Source organism: Mytilus trossulus, chromosome 12 (genome assembly GCF_036588685.1).
Source record: "Mytilus trossulus isolate FHL-02 chromosome 12, PNRI_Mtr1.1.1.hap1, whole genome shotgun sequence".
NCBI classification, from domain to species: Eukaryota; Metazoa; Mollusca; class Bivalvia; order Mytilida; family Mytilidae; genus Mytilus; species Mytilus trossulus.
Genome location: NC_086384.1, coordinates 47,687,308 through 47,715,195, shown reverse-complemented (window position 1 = coordinate 47,715,195; position 27,888 = coordinate 47,687,308). Strand labels below are relative to the sequence as shown.

General features: G+C 34.5%; 1 pseudogene; it reads left to right on the top strand.

The window, feature by feature from the left end:
* Window positions 1-10,184: 10,184 nt before the first annotated feature.
* On the top strand, window positions 10,185-11,810 carry LOC134693641 (uncharacterized protein K02A2.6-like; annotated as a pseudogene).
* The last annotated feature ends 16,078 nt before the right edge of the window (window positions 11,811-27,888 follow it).

Here is a 27,888-nt window from a genome sequence, read left to right as displayed (position 1 = left end):
CAGTAACCACTACTGCTACAGTAACCACTACTGCTACAGTAACCACTACTGCTGCAGTAACCGCTACTGCTGCAGTAACCACTTCTGTTGCAGTAACCACTACTGCTGCAGTAACCACTACTGCTACAGTTACCACTACTACTACAGTAACCACTACTGCTGCAGTAACCACTACTGCTACAGTTACCACTACTGCTACAGTTACCACTACTGCTACAGTAACCACAGTAACCACTACTGCTGGAGTAACCACTACTGCTAGTTACCACTACTGCTACAGTAACCACTACTTCTACAGTAACCACTACTTCTACAGTAACCACTACTGCTACAGTTACCACTACTGATACAGTAACCACTACTGCTACAGTAACCACTACTGCTACAGTAACCACTACTGCTACAGTAACCACTACTGCTGGAGTAACCACTACTGCTGCAGTGACCACTACTGCTACAGTTAGCACTACTGCTACAGTAACCTCTACTGCTACAGTAACCTCTACTGCTGCAGTAACCTCTACTGCTACAGTAACCACTACTGCTACAGTAACCACTACTGTTACAGTAACCTCTACTGCTGGAGTAACCACTACTGCTGCAGTAACCACTACTGCTGCAGTAACCACTACTGCTACAGTTATCACTTCTGCTGCAGTAACCACTACTTACAGTAACCTCTACTGCTACAGTAACCACTACTGCTACAGTAACCACTACTGCTGCAGTAACCACTACTGCTGCAGTAACCACTTCTGCTGCAGTAACCACTACTGCTGCAGTAACCACTACTGCTACAGTTACCACTACTGCTACAGTAACCACTACTGCTGGAGTAACCACTACTGCTACAGTTACCACTACTGCTACAGTAACCACTACTGCTACAGTAACCACTACTGCTGCAGTAACCACTACTGTTGCAGTAACCACTACTGCTACAGTTACCACTACTGCTACAGTAACCACAGTAACCACTACTGCTGGAGTAACCACTACTGCTACAGTTACCACTACTGCTACAGTAACCACTACTGCTGGAGTAACCACTACTGCTACAGTTACCACTACTGCTACAGTAACCACTACTGCTGGAGTAACCACTACTGCTACAATAACCACTACTGCTACAGTAACCACTACTGCTGGAGTAACCACTACTGCTACAGTTACCACTACTGCTACAGTAACCACTACTTCTACAGTAACCACTACTGCTGGAGTAACCACTACTGCTGCAGTAACCACTACTGCTACAGTTACCACTTCTGCTGCAGTAACCACTACTTAAAGTAACCTCTACTGCTACAGTAACCACTACTGCTACAGTAACCACTACTGCTGCAGTAACCACTACTGCTGCATTAACCACTTCTGTTGCAGTAACCACTACTGCTGCAGTAACCACTACTGCTACAGTTACCACTACTACTACAGTAACCACTACTGCTGGAGTAACAACTACTGCTACAGTTACCACTACTGCTACAGTAACCACTACTGCTACAGTAACCACTACTACTGCAGAAACCACTACTGCTACAGTTACCACTACTGCTACAGTAACCACAGTAACCACTACTGCTGGAGTAACCACTACTGCTACAGTTACCACTACTGCTACAGTAACCACTACTTCTACAGTAACCACTACTTCTACAGTAACCTCTACTGCTACAGTTACCACTACTGCTACAGTAACCACTACTGCTACAGTAACCACTACTGCTACAGTAACCACTACTGCTACAGTAACCACTACTGCTGGAGTAACCACTACTGCTACAGTTAGCACTACTGCTACAGTAACCTCTACTGCTACAGTAACCTCTACTGCTGCAGTAACCTCTACTGCTACAGTAACCACTACTGCTACAGTAACCACTACTGTTACAGTAACCACTACTGTTACAGTAACCACTACTGCTGGAGTAACCACTACTGCTGCAGTAACCACTACTGCTACAGTTATCACTTCTGCTGCAGTAACCACTACTTACAGTAACCTCTACTGCTACAGTAACCACTACTGCTACAGTAACCACTACTGCTGCAGTAACCACTACTGCTGCAGTAACCACTTCTGCTGCAGTAACCACTACTGCTACAGTTACCACTTCTGCTACAGTAACCACTACTGCTGGAGTAACCACTACTGCTACAGTTACCACTACTGCTACAGTAACCACTACTGCTACAGTAACCACTACTGCTGCAGTAACCACTACTGCTACAGTTACCACTACTGCTACAGTTACCACTACTGCTACAGTAACCACTACTGCTGGAGTAACCACTACTGCTACAGTAACCACTACTGCTGGAGTAACCACTACTGCTACAGTAACCACTACTGCTACATTGACCACTACTGGTGCAGTAACCACTACTGCTACAGTAACCACTACTGCTACAGTAACCACTACTGCTGCATTAACCACTACTGCTGCAGTAACCTTTACTCTTGCAGTAACCTAACCACTCCTCCTGCAGTTGTTAACACTTCTACTGCAGTTACCAATGCTCATGTTGTTGTTTAACTACTGCTTCAAGTATCACTACTGACGCAGTTACTATTAATGCTGCAATTTCTACTACTCCTGAAGTTGTAAAAACTTCATCTCCAGTTACCACTACTGATGCAGTAACCAGTACTGCTGAGTTACCACTACTACTGCAGTAAACATTTCTGCTGCAGTTACAATTACTGCTGCAGTTACAATTACTGCTGCAGTTACCACTATTGCTGGAGGTACCACTATTCTTGCAGTTTTCACCACTGATGCAGTTATCACTACTGTTCGAGTACCCACTACTGCTACAGGTACAAATATTGATGCAGTTATCACTACTGTTCGAGTAACCACTACTGCTACAGGTACAAATATTGATGCAGTTATCACTACTGATTCAGTTATCACTTGTAATTATCAACGAAATTCGCAGTCAAGGTTTTCGAGATGTTTGAAATGGTTAAGTTTTAACATTTGAATTTTGTTTTTACATAGTTATTAATAATGATATACATGTCAGTTTACTGAACCCGCTCTGCACTGCCAGTAAAAGTGCGTTTGTGACCGTGTTTTTTTAAATAAACATATTTGATTTATGTATTAAGTGGCATTTTTGACAGGATGGTTGTTGTGTCCAGTATAAAGGTATTTTTATCTCGCCAACAATTAGATTTTAGAGATTCTACATATCCTGGTGTCGAGTTACACACTAAGTAATATATATAGGAATCGAAGTTTTGCTGAATGGTCAAACAATTGAATTGTGCATGCAAAGCAGATAAAACATAGGTTTTGAACTTTTAATCTGTTGTGGACCAACCTAATTAGGACATTATCTAGAAATAGCAAGATTGGTTTCATCTATTAAATTCATTTTACCCGAACCATAATATATAATACAATGTTTCTTCAACCTCACACATTCACCACAAGAACACATATGACATACAATACATAGTCTACATGTTTGCTGCGTCAGGTGTTTATGAATATTGAAGTAGTAACATTTCTTGATCAACCACGGTTTTTATTCATTTTTTAAATGGCGATGCATACAAAGACAAGGACATATATATTTCAAGGGTTTGCAGAAAAAAACTTTACGACAAAAGAGATCAGAGGCGGATTTAGGGGTAGGCAGGGGGCCCGGGCCCCCCTTTTTGGGAAAAAATTTGGTTGCTTATATAGGGAATCACTGAAGCGTGACTGGAACGGCCCCCCCTCTTAGGTCAGTCAGTTGGCCCCCACTTATGAAAATTCCTGGATCCGCCACTGGAGATAATTTCAGATTCCGATTTCTGTGAAGCAGCATCACAGTTTCAATTGTTGTAACTGCAGTCTCGTCCCCTGTCTTACCGAATTTGACCGACCGAATAAGACTTAGCACTGGGTATGTTAAAAAATGGGTACCATGACAGGTGTCACATGTGAAGGTTTATCTGCTTGCCCTTCCGTGCCACCTCAGACTATTCCTAGCTTTTGGTAGGGGTTCGTGTTGCTCATTCTTTTTTGTGTTGTAAGGTTTGTCTGTTTCAATTTTTTTTAGTCATGGCATTGTGCGCTTATTTTCGAATAGATACAGGAAGATGTGAAGAGTTTGAATATTTGGTATTTGACGCCTCTCATTTTGATCGACTATTCTACTTGTATTTTTGTCCATCTGATGAGTTAAGCCTTTTTCAACTCATTTTTATAGTTCGTTTTTATGTTGTACTATTATACCACTGTCCCAGACTAGGGGGAGGGTTGGAATCCCGCTAATATGTTTAACCCCTCCACATTATTTATGAATATGCCTGTCCCAAGTCATGAGCCTGTAACAATTCAGTGGTTGTCTTTTGTTTATGAGGGACATATTTGTTTTTCGTTCATTCGTTTATATTAAAAAGACCGTTAGTTTTCTCGTTTGAATTGTTTTACATTGTCATATTTGTCTGATTGGGGCCTTTTATAGCTGACTAAACGGTATGGGCTTTGCTCATTGTTGAAGGCCATGCGATGACCTTTAGTTGTAAAATGTCTGTGTCATTTTGGTCTCGTGTGGACAGTTGTCTCATTGGCAATCATATCACATCTGCCTTTTTATATGTTGTACAGGTTTACACATCAGAACTCCCTTGTCACAAGCCGAAGTTTTCGTTGGATACCGATTTTCGTGAATTTCATGGGTACAGAAAAACCACGAATTTAAATGATCAACGTATTACGAATTTTCCATAGACTTGCATGCAGACTTTGGCAGAACCACGTAATTAAATGTCCACGGAAGTCCAAGTTTTGTTCAATCCATGAAAATTGGTACGCACGAAAATAAATGACTCCACAGTACTCATCCTACTGACAGAAAACAATTTGTTGACCAATGGTGAATTTGGTTCAATTATAGGATGTTCATTTTATGTGATTCCGGGGTATTAGTCAACTGATTTAAACTGTTAACAAAACTTTTGAAATACTTAGGCTTTTCTACCTCAGGAGTAGATTACCTCAGCTGTATTTGGCAATTTCTTTTTTAGAAATATGTGGTCCTCAATGCTCTCCAACTTCTTACTATATTTTTTAAATAAAAAGTCACTTTTGTAGACGAAACACGCTTTTAGCGGTAATAAAAAAAAGCAATCCTTCTATCTATGGTTAGGTTATTTAGTTTGCTTTTGTGAAGCAATTTTCTATGCATAAACATGTTGAATTTCTATCAAATCTGGTAACAAACAACTTAACTTTTGTAAATTCATAAATTATTGCGTGCATTTATTATTTCGTTTTTGACATTGTGTACTTAAATGCGAGTTATGTTTTTTTGCGATATTGTAAAAAATCCTGTTTAATTCGTATAATTTTTATTTGAATGCCAGTTTAAATCAATGCGATTATAGCCCCCATCGCAGTATTTTTTTTAATTACAGTAAGTTAACCCTGTGCATGAATGGGATACAATTATATGCTGAGTGCCAATGATAACGCAACGCTTGCTTTTTCAAAAATAAAGGTTATATTAGAAATGATAATCTTTCAAAATAAATTGTTCTTGAAAATTAACAATTCTAACAAAAGATCGATATCAAACAGAAATGATTCATTGTCATCTTTCAGACGCTCTTGGTAAACGAAACATCCATTGTCGAATCATCAACTCACAGTCCTAACTAAACATGTTAGAACCCTGTTGTGCAGCGCAATCTCGACAGCGCCGTGGAATTAATTATCCCGGACATTTAATGTGATCTCGAGGAATGTTGTTCCATTTGTCCCGCATATCAAAATCAACTAAATGATATTGATGGTGGTTTTCATCGTCTAAACCATGTCCAATCTGATTCAAAATTTGCTCGATCGAACCAAAATCGGGCGAAACACATGACTTCTGGCCAAGATGGGTGCCAAATGTCTATTTAACCACCACTGAGGGTTTTTGGTACACAATAAATGATTTTTGGTCTACAGAATTCCATATTTACGCCTCACAGACATTTAGATGTCACTAAGGAAAGACTTTGGTGCTCTTTAACAATTTCTGCGCAAATGGATCTTTTCTGAAATTGCTCCAAAGGATCTACCATGACCACCATTGAACTCTCGTGACCTTTGTACACCCATCAGAGTCAATATCGAATATGTTTAAGACCAAATGTATCGGTCTGGCTGAGCGTTTCATGCTTTTTGTACCCTGGTATTTCGTTTATCATTAAATGATCCATTTTGGCTTAATTTGTGGATGATTTGGGTTATTGTAGAGGCTACAACTTCAGTCTTCTCGTAATTGTATGCAGTGAAAGGCTTCATTGGATCATGTCCAAAACTGCATGTCGCTGGTTGTCAGAAAGTCCTGGCATTTACTCAGATGTTTATTGCAGTTTCCTTACAAAAAGGGAGTGAAAATTCATGAAATTAGCCAAGCTTTAAATGACAAGATTGTGAAAATGGTGCGTATGTTGAAAAGCGGTGAACTCGGTTTATGTCCGTTCAAAATAACCCTTACTTCATTTGTTCCAAAAATCACTCAACTGTAAAGTTGTCCTCAATTGTCTTAAAAGTCATTTTAAACCAACTATACAAAGTTCTAATACTAATAAATAAAATAAAAATTATAAGATTTTTTTGAAAAACAAAAGTGTTGCGTTTTCATTGGCACTCAGTATATTATTCAAGCATTACACTAATGAGATATAAGGGTAATACAGCGTTAACTTTGAGTCCGAATTAAGAAAGGTTGGAATCGGCACTTGGTAAGTATTTCTATCTTTTATTCTCATTTCAAAAGGCTGTCTAATCATTCTCATATCTGTTCCATACTTGCTTAGCAATACTTTACTTTACTGCAATCAGCTATTTCGCTATACATATAAAGCTATACGTATAAATGTTAGCTTTATACGTCAATGACCTCAACTTAACTATAAGCCCAGCATACTTATCGGAACTACTGTATTTCATCAACAACGTGACACGTCACTTCCATGACAACGTGTAGTAACAATGGTCAAACTTTTATGTATTTAAACTTGTTATGTCTTCAAATTGGTAATTTATATACCATGTTTATTGAATGTTATTAATTAATTTCAGTTACCGTTCTAATTCCTTAAAATGTCAATGTCTTACCGCCTGGACTACACTCACAGGGAAATACCCCAAAATGGTACCCCATGAGGGAAATTCCAAACACTTATTTTAACAATGTTTGTTACATATGTTTTTTTTTTTTTTTTTTTTTATCGATTTCAGTATAAAGACCATATACGTATAGTGTCTTGAAATATGAAATTTATTTGTATTCGGTTAAAACGGAAAAATCCTCGGTACGACTTCGCATTTCCCCGTTTCTAAAATGAATTTAATATTTCAAGACACTTTGCGTATATTGGATAATTATATGACAAATTGAGTGTAGTGTTACATATAGAACAACGGACCGAATATTTATTGACAGCCAAAGACCGTAGTGAATGAATCGATTTCTTAATGAGTTGCTAGAAGAAACTGAATGACTACTGTTACCCAACTTATATTTGCAGGTGATTTATTTCCCTGACTTTCGAAAGGAGAAAAATACCGCGGATATAAATCATCTCGAATTGGTAAAACTTTTGATTTTTCTTTATCTTACTGCATCTAGTTAAGTTGAAAATCAGGAAATAAAAATCGCAGTGAAGTGTACTACAAAGGGCTAAGGCAAAATAAACTATTTCTGAAAATATGTTGGTTTATAGTTTGTGTTACTTTGTATGACTTTGCATGTCATTAACAAACTAGCAGCCTCTTTCCTAGACGTTTCTTTATGAAGATTTGGAAACAGGCAAATCAAAGCTTTTTTCGAAAAAGTTATAAGCTAAGGGAATTAAATGACAAAACGCCGTGTTAACAGTTGATACCAACGATAACAACTGTAGTATATTATGTTTATTTGGTTTTGTGGTAGTGAGTCATTAGTAATAGACATTGTAATAGTTTCTTTCCCTTTTCTTTATAGACACCTGTAATCATGAATGATGGTTTGGATTTAAGTTTAGTTGATAAATAAATCATGTATCTACTTGAGAACTCTTTTGAATGATTATTAACTACACTACAGTTTTATCAACTTAAATCATCATGCATAAATATCTCAGACCTGAACGATTGGATGCCAATCCTGATTCACCTACAGCAGCAAAAGAATGGTTTCACTGGAAAAGAACTTTTACGAATTTTCTATCCTCTGCCGGAGAAGAAGTTCCAGACAAACTGATAATGTTGATCAATTTTGTTTCGCCGCGTATATATGAGTATATTGGTGAATGTGAAACTTACGATACCGCTATATCACTGTTAGAAGTTGTGTATGTTCGACCAAAAAACGATGTTCTGGCTAGGCACTTGTTAATAACACGCAGACAACAGACAGGTGAGACACTTGACCAGTTTCTATAAGAGCTTAAAGTATTGGCAAAGGATTGTAACTTTCAACCAGTGACGGCCGATAAATATAAGGAAGAATACACAAGGGACGCGTTTATAAATGGACTTTGCTCACAAATTGTTCGACAGGGTTTGTTGGAAAATAAAACTCTTGACCTTAAGACAATGTTTGATCAGGCGCGAACATTAGATCTAGCTCAACGCAGTAATGAAGTGTATGTTCAGCCATATCCTGTGACAGCCGCGATTGGACAAAAACCAGATGAAAGTGTTCTAGATACCACAACAAAACTTCAATTCGTTACTGAAGAAGACAAGATTACAGCAGCTGCTGCACAACGACCCGGAAGTAAACAAAAGTGCTTTTTTTGTGGGAATAATGCTCACGCGAGACGTTTTTGTCCGGCAAAGGATGCCTCTTGTCATAACTGTAGTAAGAAAGGACACTTTTCGAAAGTGTGTAAATCTAATACAACAAGTACTGGGACATCTGCCTCTTGTACTCCCATATTAGCAACTGTGACTGCTGCATCTCCGCAATGTTTAAAGAAAGCGGTAATAAATGTGCGTGTGAATGAACGTCCGTGCAAAGCCTTGATAGACACAGGTAGTTCTGAAAGTTTCATTGATAGACAATGTGCGAAATTAATGTCAGTAAATATAAATAACGCTACCGGAAGTGTATCTATGGCATCCAGTGCTCTCAGTAGTCCTATAGTAGGAATTTGCAATGTAAACTTAAACATTGATGGACATTTCTATCGGAATATGCAGTTATCTGTCCTCAATAAACTCTGTTGTGACATTATCTTGGGACAGGACTTCATGAAAAGACACGACAGTATAAAAATAAGTTTCGGTGGATGCAGACCAGCTGTAGAAATAAATGACTCAAATACAGTTTGTGGTTTAGCTGCTTCAAGTGTTGATCCGCCGGAATTATTTGCCACCTTGACAAGTGAATGCCGACCTATTGCTACAAAATCAAGGAAGTACAGTGCAGTCGATAGAGAATTCATAGAAAGGGAGACAACAAGATTACTCACCGAAGGTGTAATTGAGCCTAGTATGTCACCATGGAGAGCTCAAGTGTTAGTAACTTCAAATGAAAGGCACAAGAAAAGACTAGTAATCGATTACTCTCAAACTATGAACAGATTTACTGAACTTGATGCTTATCCGTTTCCTAACATTAATCAAATGGTCTCAGATATCGCCAAATACAAGGTATACAGTACGCTGGATTTACGTAGTGCCTATCACCAAATTCCGTTACGTGAACATGAAAAGAAGTATACAGCTTTTGAAGCCAATGGCAGTTTATATCAATTTCGGCGAGTTCCCTTTGGTGTTACGAACGGAGTTGCTTGTTTTCAAAGGGTAATTGACCGTCTAGTGGCCGAAAACAAATTAGAAGCAGTATTTGTGTATATCGACAATATCACAATAGGCGGAATGGACCAAACCGAACATGACGAAAACTTACGTCGATTTCTTGATGTTGCCGACAAACATCAGCTAACATTTAATGAGGACAAATGTGTGTACTCTGTCGAGTTAGTTGATCTACTTGGATATACCATCAGTCAAGGTGTTTTACGACCGGACCCTGATCGAATGAAGCCGCTAAGGGAACTCCCTGTGCCCCACAATCCTAAATAAGTAAAAGGAGCCATGGGAATGTTTTCGTATTATAGTCAATGGATACCAAGATTCTCAGACAAAATCAAACCGTAAGTTAACGCTTCTTCTTTTCCGTTAGACTCTATTGCAGTGAAAGCATTCGATGATTTGAAATCCGACCTTGAAAACGCAAGCATAAGTGCAATTGATGAAGCTATTCCTTTTGTCGTAGAAACCGATGCCTCGGATTCTGCAGTAGCCGGAAGTCTGAATCAGGGTGGAAGGCCTGTTGCTTTCTTTTCGAGAACTTTAAATGCTCATGAATTAGGACACTCATCTGTAGAAAAGGAAGCATGTGCCATTATAGATGCGGTTCGCAAATGGAGACACTTACTTAGTGGGAAACATTTCACTCTTGTCACTGATCAGGAAGCAGTTTCTAATATGTTTGATTCAAAGAAGCACGGTAAAGTGAAAAATGACAAAATAATTCGATGGAGAACTGAATTGAGCTGTTACAGCTATGATATAAAATATCGTCCTGGACAAGACAATGCATCAGCCGATTGTTTTTTCTCGAGCGTACTGCTCATCCATCAGCTCCGATTCTCTTTCTGAACTACATAGTGCACTTTGCCATCCGGGCATCAATCGACTTCTTCACTTCGTCCGTTCAAAGAACTTACCTTTCTCAGTTGATGACGTCAAGAGAACAATCAAACAGTGTGAGATTTGTGCAAAAGTAAAACCTCAGTATGCTAAACCGAATTCATCACCTCTTGTGAAAGCTACACAACCATTTGAACGCTTAAGCATTGATTTGAAAGGACCTATGCCGTCTGTTAGTACAAAGAAGTATATTCTTACCGTTGTTGACGAATACTCAAGATTCCCGTTTGCCTTTCCTTGTTCCGATATGACAAGCGCAACAGTGTTTACGACAGTTATTTGCTCTTTTTGGTATGCCTGCGTATATTCACTCGGACCGTGGTCAATCTTTCATGAGTGCCGAACTCAAAACTTTTCTACAATCGCATGGAGTAGCTACTAGCAGGACAACGCCATACAGCCCACAGAGCAATGGACAATGTGAACGCTATAACGGTATCATCTGGAAAGCCGTGACACTAGCATTAGAATCATTGGGACTTAAAGAGACGCAGTGGGAGAGTGTATTGCCAGATGCACTGCACTCTGTTCGAAGTTTGTTATGTACATCAATAAACTGTACTCCACATGAAAGGTTTTTCAACTTTACAAGAAGATCATCATCTGGCCAATCTATTCCATCGTGGTTAGCCAATCCTGGACCAGTTTTAATGAAAAAGCATGTGCGTGCGACTAAATATGATCCTCTCGTCGAGGAAGTAGATCTTTTGGAAGCTAATCCAACTTATGCTCAGTTTAGATTGCCGGATGGACGCGAAACTACTGTATCAGTCCGACATCTAGCACCAAGAGGACAATCAATAAGCAATGACAATCTTGATCATTCCGTTTTGAACGATCATACAACTATGGACATTTCCGAAACTGATGTTGAAAATACAATACAGGAAGCAGCCAACAACACGGACAACACTATGGAAACATCTCCCGTTATTAGACGTTCTACACGTGAAGTTAAGAAACCATCTAGATTTGGATTTGACGATTAACTGAAATTTTTAATTGAACTATTGTGTTGACTTTTAGAGGGGGTGAATGTAGTATATTATGTTTATTTGGTTTTGTGGTAGTGAGTCATTAGTAATAGACATTGTAATAGTTTCTTTCCCTTTTCTTTATAGACTCCTGTAATCATGAATGATGGTTTGGCTTTAAGTTGATAAATAAATCATGTATCTACTTGAGAACTCTTTTGAATGATTATTAACTACACTACAACAACTATACTAAATGCTACGACAGTTGACAGCGACTGATAAATTATAACGTTACTTGAACGCCCGATAAATGCATATGTACGCTTCTCACATGCTTGTTGTGAACACGATACATATATGATTGACGAGTTGAATGCGTCCAAAATTACTAATGCATCAGCAGCGTATATGGATTTTGACCACGCTTGGCGTACGTAGCTGCTATACGATGATGTGTTACGCAGGTATAAATCGAGAATCATATCTTTTTAAAAAGGCCAAACAAAGTTTTCAGTAGAAATTGAGTACAAAAAATTCCAAAGGGTTTTGCCTTGTATAAAAAGGCCAAATAAAGTAAAAAGTTTTTCAGTTGAAATTGAGTACAAAAAAATCCTATATAAAAATATCAGTGAATCGACAATATATGTTTGAAAAAAACCCACCAAAATAGAGTCAAAAGTTTAACAGTTTTTAGAACAAAAAATTCCGGAGGTGTTTGTCATATATAGCTTAGGGAAATCTATTCTTGGTGCACACAATCCCTTTTTTTTTCTAAAAAATAAATTTTTGCAATCCATTCTTACCATATTGGAACGAATACGAATGCATGTTAAATAGAATTACTGCCTACTTGTGCAGGTGAAATTACTGTAATGGAAGATACAATATAAGTCTGAAAATTGACTTAAGCCTTTACATGGCTGAACAGATATTTTTCCCGACTTTTCAGATGATGTTAATATCAAAATGATCACTCATGACTAAAATACATTTACTTGTGAAAAGAACACGAATGTTAGTACTGATAAAACAATACAAATGCACTTAATTTACGTTTATTGATATTGTATCGTGTGTTTTTCTATGTTGTGATGTTATACTATTGTTTCGGAAGAATGGAGAATGTTTGGAACCATTTAAACGTTTAATCCCGCTGCAAATGTTTGCACCTGTCCTAATTCTGGAATCTTACTATCTACAGTAGTTGTCGTTTGTTTATTTAATCTATACGTGTTCTCGTTTCTAGTTTTGTTATATAGATTAAACCGTTGGTTTTCCCGCTTGAATGGTTTTACACTAGAAATTTTGGGGCCCTTTACAGCTTGTTGTTCGGTGTGAGCCAAGGCTCCGTGATGAAGACCGTACATTGACCTATAATGATTTACGTTTATAAATTATTATTTGGATGGAGAGTTGTCTCTTTGGCACTCAAACCACATCTTCTTATATCTAATTAAGGATGTACTTAGGTGAATTTAATAAATCAAGAATATAATATTGATCAAATTTTGTGTTATTTGGCAAAGTATTTTACCTTGTATCGTAGGGAAAGACAACAAGGAGTTCGAACAGCGGAAAAAACATTCCATAACCTCACTTAAGTGCATCATAAAAAATAAGTTGGATTGACAGGTTTAAAAGAGGGGCGAAGGATAACAGAGGGAGAATAAAACTCATAGATAGAAAAGAAACTTACAACGACATAACTAATAACAGGAAGACAAGCAGACAAAAAAAACCTATGTCAATTGGACATGCTTTGATACTATAAACCGTTATGCCCTTGAATTTTTACTAGATAACATTTTTCTTCACTTTGGAGATTCCATATATCGTCAGGTTATCGGAATTCCAATGGGGACTAACTGTGCACCACTTATTGCGGACCTGTATTGCTATGAGTTACAATTTATGACAAAAATCAGCAAAAACCAATCGAAACAACATCTGATAAACAAATTTAATAATACTTTTAGATATTTGGATGACATTTTGGCTCCCAATAATGACGACTTCAGTATGTATACTAAAATTTTTTATCCTGTTGAACTTACTTTAAATAAAGCTAATGTTAACAATGACCACTGCCCTTTCCTCGATCTTGATATCTTTATCACTAACGGAAAGCTTAATACTAAAATTTATGATAAAAGAGATGATTTTTTTATTTCCTATCGTCAATTACCGATGTGTAGATGGTGACGTTCCCTTGTCACCAACTTACGGAGTTTCTATATCTCAACTTGTACGATTCGCTCGTGTTTGAAACAATGTTTTATATTTTAACGAGAGAAATTTATGTATTACTGAAAAATTATAACACCTGGGTTTTCGATACCACAAACTGGTAAAAAAAATTAATAAATTTTATCATCGGTATAAGGACATCATTCGAAAATATAGCTCAACATGCAGACTTCTTATACGTTTAGGTATTTTACATCCAATTTTTTATGGAAATATTCTTTATAAAGTACAAAAACGTCAGTATTCACCGCAGAAACTAACAAAACCTTTAAATAGACTTATTAAGAAGGGATATAGTTACGATACTGTTGTCAGGTCATTAAAGATTGCATATTTTGGCGTTAATATTGATTCACTTATAGGGTTTTAGCATCGGAACTAAACATATTTATTAAAAAAAACAGTTGTTGGCATGACACGGGTTATGTTCTTCTCATATATGTTATGATGGTATGATACTGAACCCCTAACGGGAAGGATTGTGCCTGATATTCATATGATGAAATCATAATCTTTCAATCAGTTTAATTGAAGTCTGGAGCTGGCATGTCAGTTAACTGCTAGTAGTCTGTTGTTATTTATGTATAATTGTCATTTTGTTTATTTTCTTTGGTTACATCTTCTGACATCAGACTCGGACTTCTATTGAATTGAATTTTAAATGTACGTATTGTTATGCTTTTACTTTTCTACATTGACTAGAGGTATAGGGGGAGGGTTGAGATCTCATAAACATGTTTAACTCCGCCGCATTATTGCGTCTGTCCCAAGTCAGTAGCCTCTGGTCTTTGTTAGTCTTGTATTATTTTCATTTTAGTTTCTTGTGTACTATTTGGAAATTAGTATCACTGAACTAATAAATATATTTGTTAAGGGGCCAGTTGAAGGACGCCCCCGGGTGCGGGAATTTCTCGTTACATTGAAGACCTGTTAGTGACCTTCCGCTGTTGTTTTTTCTATGGTCGGGTTGTTGTCTCTTTGATACATTCCCCATTTCCATTCTCAATTTTAAATAATAGTACAGAAGACACAACATAAAAAAACTAAATACTAAGCAAAACAAACCCCACCAAAACTTGGGAATTATTTCTGGTGGTCTGGAAGAGTTAGCAATTCTGCTCCGCATGTGACACCCGTCGTGTTGGTTTAAATTAATCGTATCCCAATATCACCGATCTATAACGATACAATACCGTATAAGTGATATCCTATTTGTTCTAAATTTTTATACTGGTGCACAAGCACTTTCAAATGAAATAATTAAGTTAATGTTTAAGTTTATTTGTAGATTACGTTCAATAAAATAAATAACGTCATAGCAAAGAAGGTGGGATATAGACACACTGTAAGGTTGAAGGAACATGACATTCCACAAACAATTTGTTTATGTACAATGAGACCATTTACAACAAGGTGGGATATAGAAACACTGTAAGGTTGAAGGAACATGACATTCCACAAACAGTTTGTTTATGTACAATGAGACCATTTACAAGAAGGTGGGACATAGAAACACTGTAAGGTTGAAGGAACATGACATTCCACAAACAATTTGTTTATGTACAATGAGACCATTTACAACAATTTGGTTCGATTAGATTGTGTAGAAAAGTAGTGTAGGGATTCGGATAGTTATAACTGGCAACCTAATGTAAGGCAACATCAGAGGCACATAATTTATCGAAAACATTCAAAGAACAAACTAAATCAATTATTCAATTGATTATTTTCATACCTCATAGTGGATGCCATATCAGACTTTTTCAAAAGTTTAAAACCAGATGAGTGATGTACTTTAGCATGTACCTTTCATATTTGTATATCCGAATTTGAACTGCATTCCAATTTTGCTTTAGGTTAATTCATATTTCATATTTAAAATTTATATAGATAATGGTCTTCAGAGTGTAAATTTGTTTTCTTTAAAAAACTAATTGGCATGTAAATTAATGTTCAGGTATTTTTTGTTATTGAGAATGTTAATTTTTCTATCCATTTATTATCTGAAGCATGCAATTCTGGTCTGAGCAAAAGTGGAGAGTCATCTAATTCTATTGATATTTTGGAAAATACTTTATTTCAAATTGATCATAGGGACTGTATTAAGCAAGAATTTATGTGATAATTAAAAAAATATTAGCTATTACAAATGATTGATTCTGAAAAAATAAAGGGGATAATTTTGAGTATGGTCATGGACCTCTTGCTGCACTTGTAAATATTTACATTGTAAGGGAACGTTGGTATCTGAATGGTGCCTTACATGTAATTGTTTTAATTCCCTTTCAATTTCAAGGTATAATAACAATTGTATCATATTATGGTATGCATGATAAGTTTGTTAATTTTTCCAGTTATGATGTTAAAGGGTTAAATTTTAACAAAATTCTGGATTTTTGAACTTTGCTATTTTCCAGAAACTTCCTGTGATGGTCAACATATGACTGTGTGTTACAGATTGAAAAAAGGAAAAAGTTGGAAAACTATGTTTACTAGCTAACATCACATGATCATTTGCTCTATAAATATACTTTAATTTTTGTTTATGAAGTTTTTAAAGTAAAATGAGGCAGTAATACTACCGAAATTGAACAAAATATGGGCAAAACCACAGTTTTTGGAAAATTCAAATTCAGTTTATTTTCTAATTCCAACATGGATTTTTTCTTGTATCAGTTTTCAAGATCATAATACCTTCCTTTTTAACTATTAATTATTAAAGTATGGTTCTGATTACAATTTTTTTTATTTTTTATCCCTTAAAGGTTGTAAAAAGTCTAGATTTTGAATAAAATCTAGTTTTTTAAAATATCAATTATGCTTATAAATTTTCCAATTCCAACATGGATTTTTTTCCTGTATCAGTTTTTAAGATCATTAGACCTTTCTTTTTAACCTTTAACTTTGAAATGTGGTTTTGATTACAATTTTCTATTTTGTACGTCCTAAAAGGTTGTAAAAAGTGTAGATTTTGTGTAAAACCCAGTTTTTGAAAAATTCAAATGATTTTTTTTTTCGAATTCCATTATGGATTTTACTCTCTTATCAGTTTTAAGAATCACTAGACCTTCATTCTTAAATATTAATTTTCAAAATGTGGTTCTGATTACAATTTCTCATTTTTTAAGCCTTTAAAGGTCGTAAAAAGTGAAGATTTTGGGCAAAATCCAGTTTTTGAAAATTGAAATGAAGATTTTTTTCTAATTCCAACATGGATTTTTTTCTTGTATCCGTTTTTAAGATCATATAAGACCTTCCTTTTTAACTAATAATTATAGAAAAATGGTTCTAATTATAATTTCCCATTTTTTACTACCTAAAAGGTTGTAGGAAGTGTGGATTTTTAGAAAAATCCATGTAATAGGTGGTGCTGAAATTTATCATCATTCTGCAAAATAAGTATTAAATTCTTTGCAATTTGACAAGTATTTATACTAAATATTATGAATTGTAATTGATTTATTGTTTTATATTTTACTTATATGAGATTTTTTTTATTCAAAGGTAAAGCTATTTTTTCTATTGAAAATGGGAAGAATTACCTCCCTTTTCTGATTGTATGATAAAAAAAAAATTTGACATGGATTTCTTAATTAAACATGAAAACATGTTAAAAAGTGTTATATCTTTATTTTCTATGCCATTTTGAAGCATCCTTATTACATCAACCTGAGCAGCGTACTACCTTAAGTAATTTGATATGCCAGCTTTAGACGGCACTTATGGTAGAAGCATCGTTTTGGAATAAAGAACGATAACTCTCTCTACACGACCCATCTGAAAAGTTTCAACGCGATCTTGAAAAAACGGGACAGATCAGAATAATTTCGACGTTAAAAACGACATGAATTTTTATTTGTTTTATAAAACAAGAATTCAGAAATTTTGGTTACCTGTGTAGCTTATTTAAATTTTATTGTATTACGGAAATGATTGAAGTTAGGACAATAACATCTGACAACATGTCTCGTATGCTTCAACATTCCATTATCAGTGATGTCAAAACAAATTACCTAAATATTCACAGGTACTTCATTTAAAAGTTACAAAATCATAGTTAACGATAACACATTTAGCGTAAAAGTTCCGTCCAGCCATGGGGACACAGAAAAAACCTCTGCAGGCAATACATTTCGGATTTTTTTTTATAATGACCATGCGGCATGGGGAGTAAACTCTGGGGCACTGGTTGACCATGACTACTTATGTTCATCTGCCACATTATTCCCCACGTCAAGGAACACTGATAATTACACTGTTGAATTTAATAACGGTTATTCATGTATAGTCAATGACGAATCCAGCATTTTTCATATGAAGTGCACGCTGACGGGATGCTATAGTCATGCTTTAGTGATTCCCTATATAATCAAACATTTTTCCCCAAGAAAAGGGGGGACCGCCCCCGCCCCCTTCGGATCCTATGGTAGGCCACAGACTAATTCAAAACTTAACAATTTAAAACGTAAAAAAAAATTCAAATAATTCATAATCTTCTAATTCTGTACTTCCTTTGACAAACTCTCAACAAATATTTTCATTGATTATGTCACACCTTATACAGTCCCAGGAGATGGAAACTGTTTTCGTTTTCTCTCTCTTAGTTCAATCAAAAAAGGAGACTTGAGTCTGAGTAGTACATTTAAAACTGACTACTGTATATATTGTATGCTCCCATATTGTCCAAAATTGGATTTTATGGGAAGACGGAGTTATCATGGTTATTATGATAACCCATAAGAATACCATGTCTTTGATAGGTATATACAGGGCATGTTACTTGGAAGTGTGTGAGCTACATTCTAAAATTGAAGCTGCAGCAGTCGCCTGCATATTTAATGCATCAGTTTAAACCTGTCAGATCAAAACATTTTTACTCTACCAAGTAATTTATCACTATATTACTATCAGGTTCACATTTCAACCTATTTAGCAATACACACTTATGGTTATATAACATCACAGTATTAAAAGTGTACACAGTAACCAAATTGCACCTTTTCAGCCAAAAAAAAATATGCAAAAATCTTACAAGTTTTCTTTCACCATGTGAAGTTATCTTATTATCATCTTTTTTTAAAGTTGTTACCAGCATCCTTTTCTTTAAAAAAAGTTAAAGCATGGATTAATGTCAAATTATTCAAAATATTTGAAGAAATAAAACAAAATCTCTGTTTATATCCCAGTTTTAAGGATTTGAAATTAACCATACATGTATTAATGATGTATGGAATTTGGGTACTGACCTTATTACAGTATCTTGGATTGTTTGGATGTAATTTCAAATCCATTTTTCAATGACTCTATATGGACTCAAAATTAAATTGGTGAAACTTTAAACTACAAAATATGCACAGAATAAACTTTTGTCTGGTTCAAAAAAAAAAATTGGTAAAAAAATGACAATTGAGGTGCAATGGGGTATTCTCATGTTAGCAACTTTACAACAGAACTACACATTTATTTTCATGACATAAAAAAAAAAAGTACAAACCTAAAGGCAATAAAATGCTTCGCCTCGCACAGCCTGATACGACCAAAGATGTATATTTAGCATATAAAAAACACCATTTTTTTTTATGTCAGTTGAAATCAAACATATTTTAATTTTGGATCCTTTAAACTTCAATATGGACTAATTTGAAAATAGGTATCAGGTGAACCCACATATTTCTATTCAGCAGGAGTCTCTAACTACATATCTCCTTAATTTCATATGATAGTAAGTCCTACAAAAATATTGAAAATGTGTACATTTTTTTTCTAGCTTCTCTCATGTGAAAGCAGTACCTTTTTGTCACTATTTATGTGTTACGTCTAAATAAGAATTGTAACACTTTATAGTGACTGAACAGGTTAAACAAATACTTCTCAAGAAACCGAAAAAGAGGACAACTTGAAACAGCACCAGCAATGCCAGTATACATGTATGTATGAATAAAAACTCAAATCAGAATAGCATGGACAATATGTTAGTTCTATGTCCTTGTATATATATTGTGAGGAAAGTTATCAATAATTCTGCAGATAATGCAATTTTATCAAGTGTTTTGCACATTTCCTGTTAAAATTTTCACACTACCGTCAGAAATCAGAAATTGTTGCATTAATAATACTAGATGAGTATAATCAATGTAAATAAGGTAATTTTTGGAAGAAAAAACAAAAATATTGATAAACAAACACCCCCAATAATATTGTACCATTACCCCAAAATCAATTATAATCTTCCTTTTGTGTATTGAACCTCCTAATAAAATTTCATAGAGATCCATTCACTTATGCTCAAGCTATTGTCTGGAAACCAAATGATTCTTCTTGAAAACAACTATGACATGATTAAGCATTACTCGAAAGCAAATTTTTGGCAGGCTTGTATTTCTTATTTCGATTCTCAATTTTATTTTGTTGTCACATAAAACTTGAAAAGTAAGCTACATCACGTCCATGTAACAAAAAATAATATGTGCAAGAAATGACATAAAACCGACTGAATTGGTACATGAAATTGATGTAGAACTCACAAACTGAAGATGATCAGAAATACAAATGCTTTTTTATTCAAGTCAGATTTTTTTACCGAAGCCTTTCAGTGCTATCAATTGAAATTATTTAGTCAAAATTTATCACTAGAGTTAAGGTTTATCATAACAAATTGGCAAATACGGCCTTATTATCACATTAAAAACTACTGTGTACAGACTGACATGTGCGGTTTGGGAAGTTTTTATGTCATTAGATATATCAAAGTTTAATTTATTTTGCATATCTGAAAGATGAAATAATTTTTTGTGAAGATCTGGATTCAAAATATTTTTTTGTCCTCTGCTTGGACAGATTTTTTATTCATCAATTTGGGAATCAGGAAAAATACCATAACCCTTCATGCCTTTTCAAGTTCAATGTTCGTTCCCTTAACATTATCCATCTGAACTTATAATTTTATTTTAGACATAAACAATACGTTATTCTGAACATGCATGAAATATTTGCCACTGCACTTTAAACAAACAACAACCAATCAATATATAGGACATTGTCTTAATATAAAGCTAGCATTTAAGGTAGAGCCTTCCTCATATTTAAAACAATGGAATAAGCTGATTGCATTTATAAAATCATTGTAATACACCTAATATAAGTCGCGATGACCGATAGATGACAGTATTTCATATAGTTTAGATTACCAATCCATACTTATGATATTCAATATTTAGTTGAAGGCTTAAAAAAGAGGGACAAAAGATACCAAAGGGACAGTCAAACTCATAAATCTAAAACAAAATGACAACGCCATGGCTAAAATTTGAAAAAGACAAACAGACAAACAATAGTACACATGACATCCTTCTCCACATGTGGTATCCATCTTGTTAAACTGAGATGGGGACCTGATTTCATTGCTTACTATTTAAGAATTTCGCATCTTAACCGTGTTGGTATTTAAGTGGTTTTCGTTTTTTTTTATATAAAACGTCAATCTTAATTTTCTTATGTAGACGAAAGGCGCGTCTGGCGTATCAAATTATAATCCTGGTACCTTTGATTTTCACCACTGGGTCGATGCCACTGCTTGTGGATGTTACGTCCCCGAGTGTATCACCAATACAGTAGTCAGCACTTCGGTGTTGACATGAATATCAATTATATGGTAATTTTTATAAATTTTCGGTTACAAAAGTTTGAATTTGTTCGAAAAACTAAGGATTAAACGTGTTTGCTGACTTCAAACCCTCATCCTTACATGATACAGTGGTATAACAACACAATATAAAAGCACAACATCAAAGCCATTTGGAAAATTGATTAACTTATCAGATCAATACAAATTAAAATGCAACTAAATAGAGAATTAAAACAACAAAGACATAAAGAAATAAATAAATTTGGTGTATTTAATGTCTTCTGATTGGTTAAAATTATTAGTTTTATTTTCAATGATGTCAATGTTGATGGCGACACGCCCACTCTGACGTTGAGTATTCATACGCCAACATGTGTGTACGTTGTTTTAATTTATAAAAAGTTCTTTGCGCCTTGTTTTTGATAAAAATTTATTTATAATGAATGGCAATAATTTATTTTGAGTTTATTGAACCATAAAACTAATTTTTGACTCTTCACATTTTACATGTGAATGGTCAAAAATTAGTTTTATGGTTCAATAAATTCAAAATAGATAATAGCAATTCATTAACTGAACTTAGATTACCAGCATTTACTGAAATCTTGTATAGCCAATAATGACTTTTTACATATCATATATCTGAGAAAAACATATCAGTCAGGGCACATTCAATATCTAATGAATTCTTTTTATGAACATGTCATTTAAAAGTAAAAAAAATCATATAATATATGTAAATATGTTAATGTAGGATTGTAAATATTCAAAGGAAAATAGCAATAACTTATATTTGTGTTAATTTCTTAATAACAAAATAAATTTTGATACCTATGCAACAATATTCAAACATCTAATTACAGTGTTTGATTGGTAACTTAGGAATAAAACTATTTGAGGAATTGTTTGGTTTACCCGGACCGTGTTTACATAGACGTGTAAACAACATCATAGAAACATTATTTTATGCTATTCGTTTGTTATAAGTTTTCTTCAGGTACTGCAAACTTCAATGTCTAATTTTTGTAAGTATGAAAGCTTTTAGTTAAGGTTTGATATTATACTGGGTAGATGTCACTGCTGGTGAACGTTTCGTTCTCGAGGGTGTCATCAGACAAGTAGTCAGCACTTAGGTGTTGACATGCATATCAATTTTATGGTCATTTATTTATAAATTTCCTGTTACAAAAAATATCGTAAAAAACTAAGGATTTTATTATCCCAGGAATAGACTACCTTAGTCATATTTGGCATAACTTTTTGGAACCTTGAAACCTCAGTGCTCTTCAACTTTGTACTTGTTTGGCTTTATAACTATTTTGATCTGAGCGTCACTGATGATTCTTATGTAGACGAAACGCGCGTATAGCGTACTTAATTAAAATCCTGGTACCTTCGATAACTGTTTACACCACTGGGTCGATGCCACTGCTGGGGACGTTTCGTCCTCGCGGGTATCATCAACCTAGTAGTCAGCACTTCGGTGTTGACTTGTATATCAATTTGATGGTCATTTTTATAAATTTCCTGTTACGAAACTTTGAATTGTCGAAAAACTTTGGATTTTCTTATCCCAGGCAAAGACTTTTTGGGTCCTCAATATGCTCTTCCACTTTGTAATAACTATTTTGATCTAAGCGTCACTGATGAGACTTATGTAGACGAAACGCGCGTCTGGCGTACTAAAGCATAGTCCTGGTATCTTTGGTAACTATTTACACCACTGGGTCGATGCCACTGCTGGTGGACGTTTTGTCCTCGAATATACTACCAGCCCAGTAGTCAGCACTTCGGTGTTGACATGAATATCAATTTCATGGTCATTTTTATACATTTCCTGTTAAAAAACTTATTATCTTGGTACCTTTGATAACTATAGTAACGAAATCCTTGATTAAGTTCATCGAATCCAAAACAGGTCACTACAGACACGTGAAATACAAACGAGTTAGAATATACACCCTAAGGAGGATCAGAGAACATTTCAGTACAAAAATGAAAATTAACAATAGACAAAGCGGTGTTGTCTTTTTAATGTTTTTTCTCTCTCTTATTTATGATCGTAAAAGAACCGAATGACTTCTTAAGTGAACGGTTAATTTTGTTTCAGTTTCGCGAAAGTTGCGCGCATGTCGATAACTTTAATCAAATTATGTGAGCAATATAACAAAGAGAGAGACAAAAAGTGTTATTTAGGTATTGTATTTTCTCAAAATGGTATGTTTAAGACATTGGTTCTTGTAACGTATTCAGCATGAGAACATGTTAAGTTTTCTATGAATATTAATTCTGTTTTGTATTAGTATGACACGCTGTTTCACATGCTTGTTCATAAGGTAATAACTTTAAGGAAGAAAAGTCACCGTACTCGGAAACTTTATTCTGACGCCGTCTTTGCTCTAACTGTTTTATGCCACAGGCATAGTAGAAAAGCAGGAAATTTTAAGGGCTTTGGTTTGAACCGGCAGTGTTTTGAATCAAAAGAATCCCGCACTAACGGTCTAGAAGCTATTATGAGATAGCCGAGTCGGTAAATAAGATAAGAAGACATGGAATGATTGACAATGAGATAAATATCTCACAAAGACAAGTTGACGTAGATGTGTCAGCTACTTTAAGTAATTGTCTTTAACAATGAGCAAAACTTAAACCAGATTACAAGTTGAAAAGTACCGACAAAAAATGTAAGATATTCAAAATTAGAAAACCAACGCCCAGATAAAACAATATATATGTTATATATACACAGAAAAATCTCTTTAATTTTTTTAGCCAAAAAATCACGTGGTTATACGTGGTATGACCAGCACGTTGAAGTCATAACCTGATATAAACGTACCGATCTGTTATATTCAATTACAAACCGAGTTATGCATAAATCCATTTAATGTCGACTTTCATGTAGAAATTGACAAGGACGATCGGTTGAAAGCAAAACTTTACAACAGAAGAGAAAATATCAGCTTTCAAATTGTGAAATGTTTATTTCTATGAAGCAACATTTAAGCAGTACCTGCATACAGTTTATATTTCTCCAAGTTGATGCGATATTCCAGGGCATGTATTTCCTATCATGACTGTCATACAAGTGAGAGGTTTAGCTAGCTATAAAACCAGGTTCAATCCACCATTTTCTACATTATAAAATGCCTGTACCAAGTCAGGAATATGACAGTTGTTATCCATTCGTTTGATGTGTTTGGACTTTTGATTTTGCCTTTTGATTTTTGATTTTTCTTTTTGAATTTTCCTCGGAATTCAGTATTTTTGTGTTTTTACTTTTTCCTTAAAGGAGATCATTACTCACCAGCAAACTATTAAACAAAATGGGGTTGAAATAGTCCCTTCAATAATTTTACACCCGCCTCCATGAGTTGGTTCATCATTATGGAAAAGCGAATATGCTCAATGGTTTTCAACTTCGTGTTGTATTTGGCCTTCTTAAAATTTATGTAGTCGAGTGTCACTGATGAGTATTTTGTAGACGAAACGCACGTTTGGCGCAAAAACAAAATTTCAATCATGGTAGCTATGATGAGTTTATTCCTAATGTTGTTACTACAAACCTAAATACCTTTCTACAAATATGACCTACCGAATTAGAATATTAACCAACGGAAGCTACGAGTGTATCAGGATGTGTAACCCTTTAGGGACACTTGAGATCATCCTCAGTTTTTGGCAGGGTCTGTATAGCTTAGTCGAAAGTGTTTTGTATATCATTGTTTTTCTCTTTTTATTTTCTTTTTTTAGCTTTTGTATCGTAATTTCAATTTGGATTGGTTTTGAATGTCAATTTGGAGTCTTTTGCCTCTTATTATCAGGTTTGACAATAATTAATCTCTTTATTCACCATTTACAACTGTTATTTAAAAACAATAGGTTATGATTAAAAGGAAATTGATTATGACTAGGCATCTTGGACAAAATAAAACAATAAAAAGCAAACATTTTTCAATAATATAATATTTTTTCAGAGATCATTTTGTGAAAAATAGGTATTTTGTGCATGAAGAAACTGCAACATAATATGGTGTGACAAATTACAGAAAAATGAATTTATTTCTTTCCTCGAATGTTTGCCCACATTCAAAAAAAATATCATAGCTTGGAAACGGGCCGTCATACATATCCATGATTAAGATATTGACATGGGAATTGAGACAATGGCTACCATAACCGTTTCCGTTATGAATTACGGATATTGAGCCAAATGAATCTATATCATATGCGAACAATTATATCATTGTTTATGATGTAAAAAAACGGCACAGATAATCGAAATACAATGACAATTCGAAGCAACAACACAAACAACACTGTATGTGTAATCGTTAACATTCTTTGACATACAAGAATAAATATGAATCTTATATAAGAAAACCAGTGAATTATGAAACATATCGAACATTTTGCTGCAGGGTTTTTAAAACCAACTTCCAATGTGTCATCTTCAGATAAGAGGTACAGAAAGTGCATAAGGCCTACAGGTAAATGACTTTACCTTTATTTACAGCAATACGCTGGCATAAACTTTTGTGGTTCTTTGTTTGTTCATCATTGAGAAATTCACGATTTTATAAAATTCTGATAGTTTCACTTGTAGCAACATAATATACGAGTTCGTGTATAAAACGACAAACATAATTTTTTAAGAGGAATTCTTAACAACTTGAAATAAGACTTAAAGCTGAAAATACAAGAGAATGTTTCTTTTAGATATGTAAAATTATGATAAATGATGCAAAATACTTACACATAATAATTAATCTAGATGACACTCATAAAGAAAAAAGACACACAACAATATGAATATAGAGTTGTCTCATTTAAACTTATATCTTTTGACGTAAAATACAAATCTTCGAGAACTGATAGTCATTGAAATGCGATTCAAAGCTTATTACAACGATTGAATACAAGCCAATTACAACTTTTGAATAAAATATTCATGTTTTACGGATTGAAAAAAGCAGCACACATGCAGTGAATTTATTCCAAACCAAACTTCACAAAAAATCTCTTAATCCGAAATGACAACTTCATTTCTATATTACAAAATCTAGGAAAACTGCAAATGGAGTATATATCTCCTTTTTGGTACGACATTCCAGTGTTTACATTTCCTATCATTATGTTTAATTCCTAGCCATATGTGAAATAAAATCTGTTTACATTTCCTATCATTATTCTAAATTCCTATCCATATTTGAAATTAAATCTGTTTACACTTCTGGAGAACATGAGATCACATCCGGTTTTTGGTTGTGTGTCCGGTCTTAAGTTTTCCATATTTTGTGGGATACTGTTGTTTGTCATTTGGTGATTTTAGTATTTCTGTTTTGAAAACAATTTTTGTCATTTATATTCGACATTGAGTTAAGATGTCCCTTTGGCAACATTCTCCTTTATTTTGAAATGACGTCATAAATAGTCAGCTTTATATATGACCTTGTACAATGCAAATCTAAGTACGGATTCGTGACTCCAAATGAAAAGAATTGTACTTATGATCAAATACAAAATCAATTTAAGTACCTATACCAAAACAAGGTCAAGTATTTATTACGGTTTTGAACTGATAATCGTTAAGATAACATTTTTTTTCAAGTTTACTTGAATGGCATCCAAAGTTACGGGTTTTATTATGTGTATAATAAGTCTCAGGTACAACGTTTAAATGATTACCTTTTTGTTTGGTCTTCTGATGCTTTGCGGAAACATGTTATTAGTAAAAATGTAAAGCAAAATACGATATACAAATGCAGAAATGGTAAAATGACATATTTAAAATCGAAGATGAACAGAATGTTGTGTATTTTGATAAACTAAATATATTAAAACATGTTATTCTTTTTTTTATAAGATCTACAAATAGGTAAAGATAACAAAAGTTTTCAAATTATCATTATAGGAGTAAAAACAATAGCAAGAAGATTTTTATCCCTTTTTGTATTTTGTTTTGAAACTGTCAATGATAGAGAGAAAATGTTGCAAGATAAGATTTACAAATGGTTTACCTTGCCGAAATTGTCAGATTTAAAAGAAATATTTTCCTTGCAAGAAATTAATAACGATTTTCTTTCTTTTAACATTATTTTTCTTGTGTGTTCATATCTATTGATATCTTTTATAATGCATCGGCAAAATCAAGTCGACGTTGATATGTGAGACTCTTTACTAGCTGATATGTCTACAAACACGTTGCAATGAACTGTTAAACATAATAACATGCCAATCCCTTTACCTAGCTATAACGTAAGTTATATAACCAGTTCAGATACGTATGTGTCGTGTTGTTCTCGAAATGATCAAGGTTGAAATACCTTCTAAAATA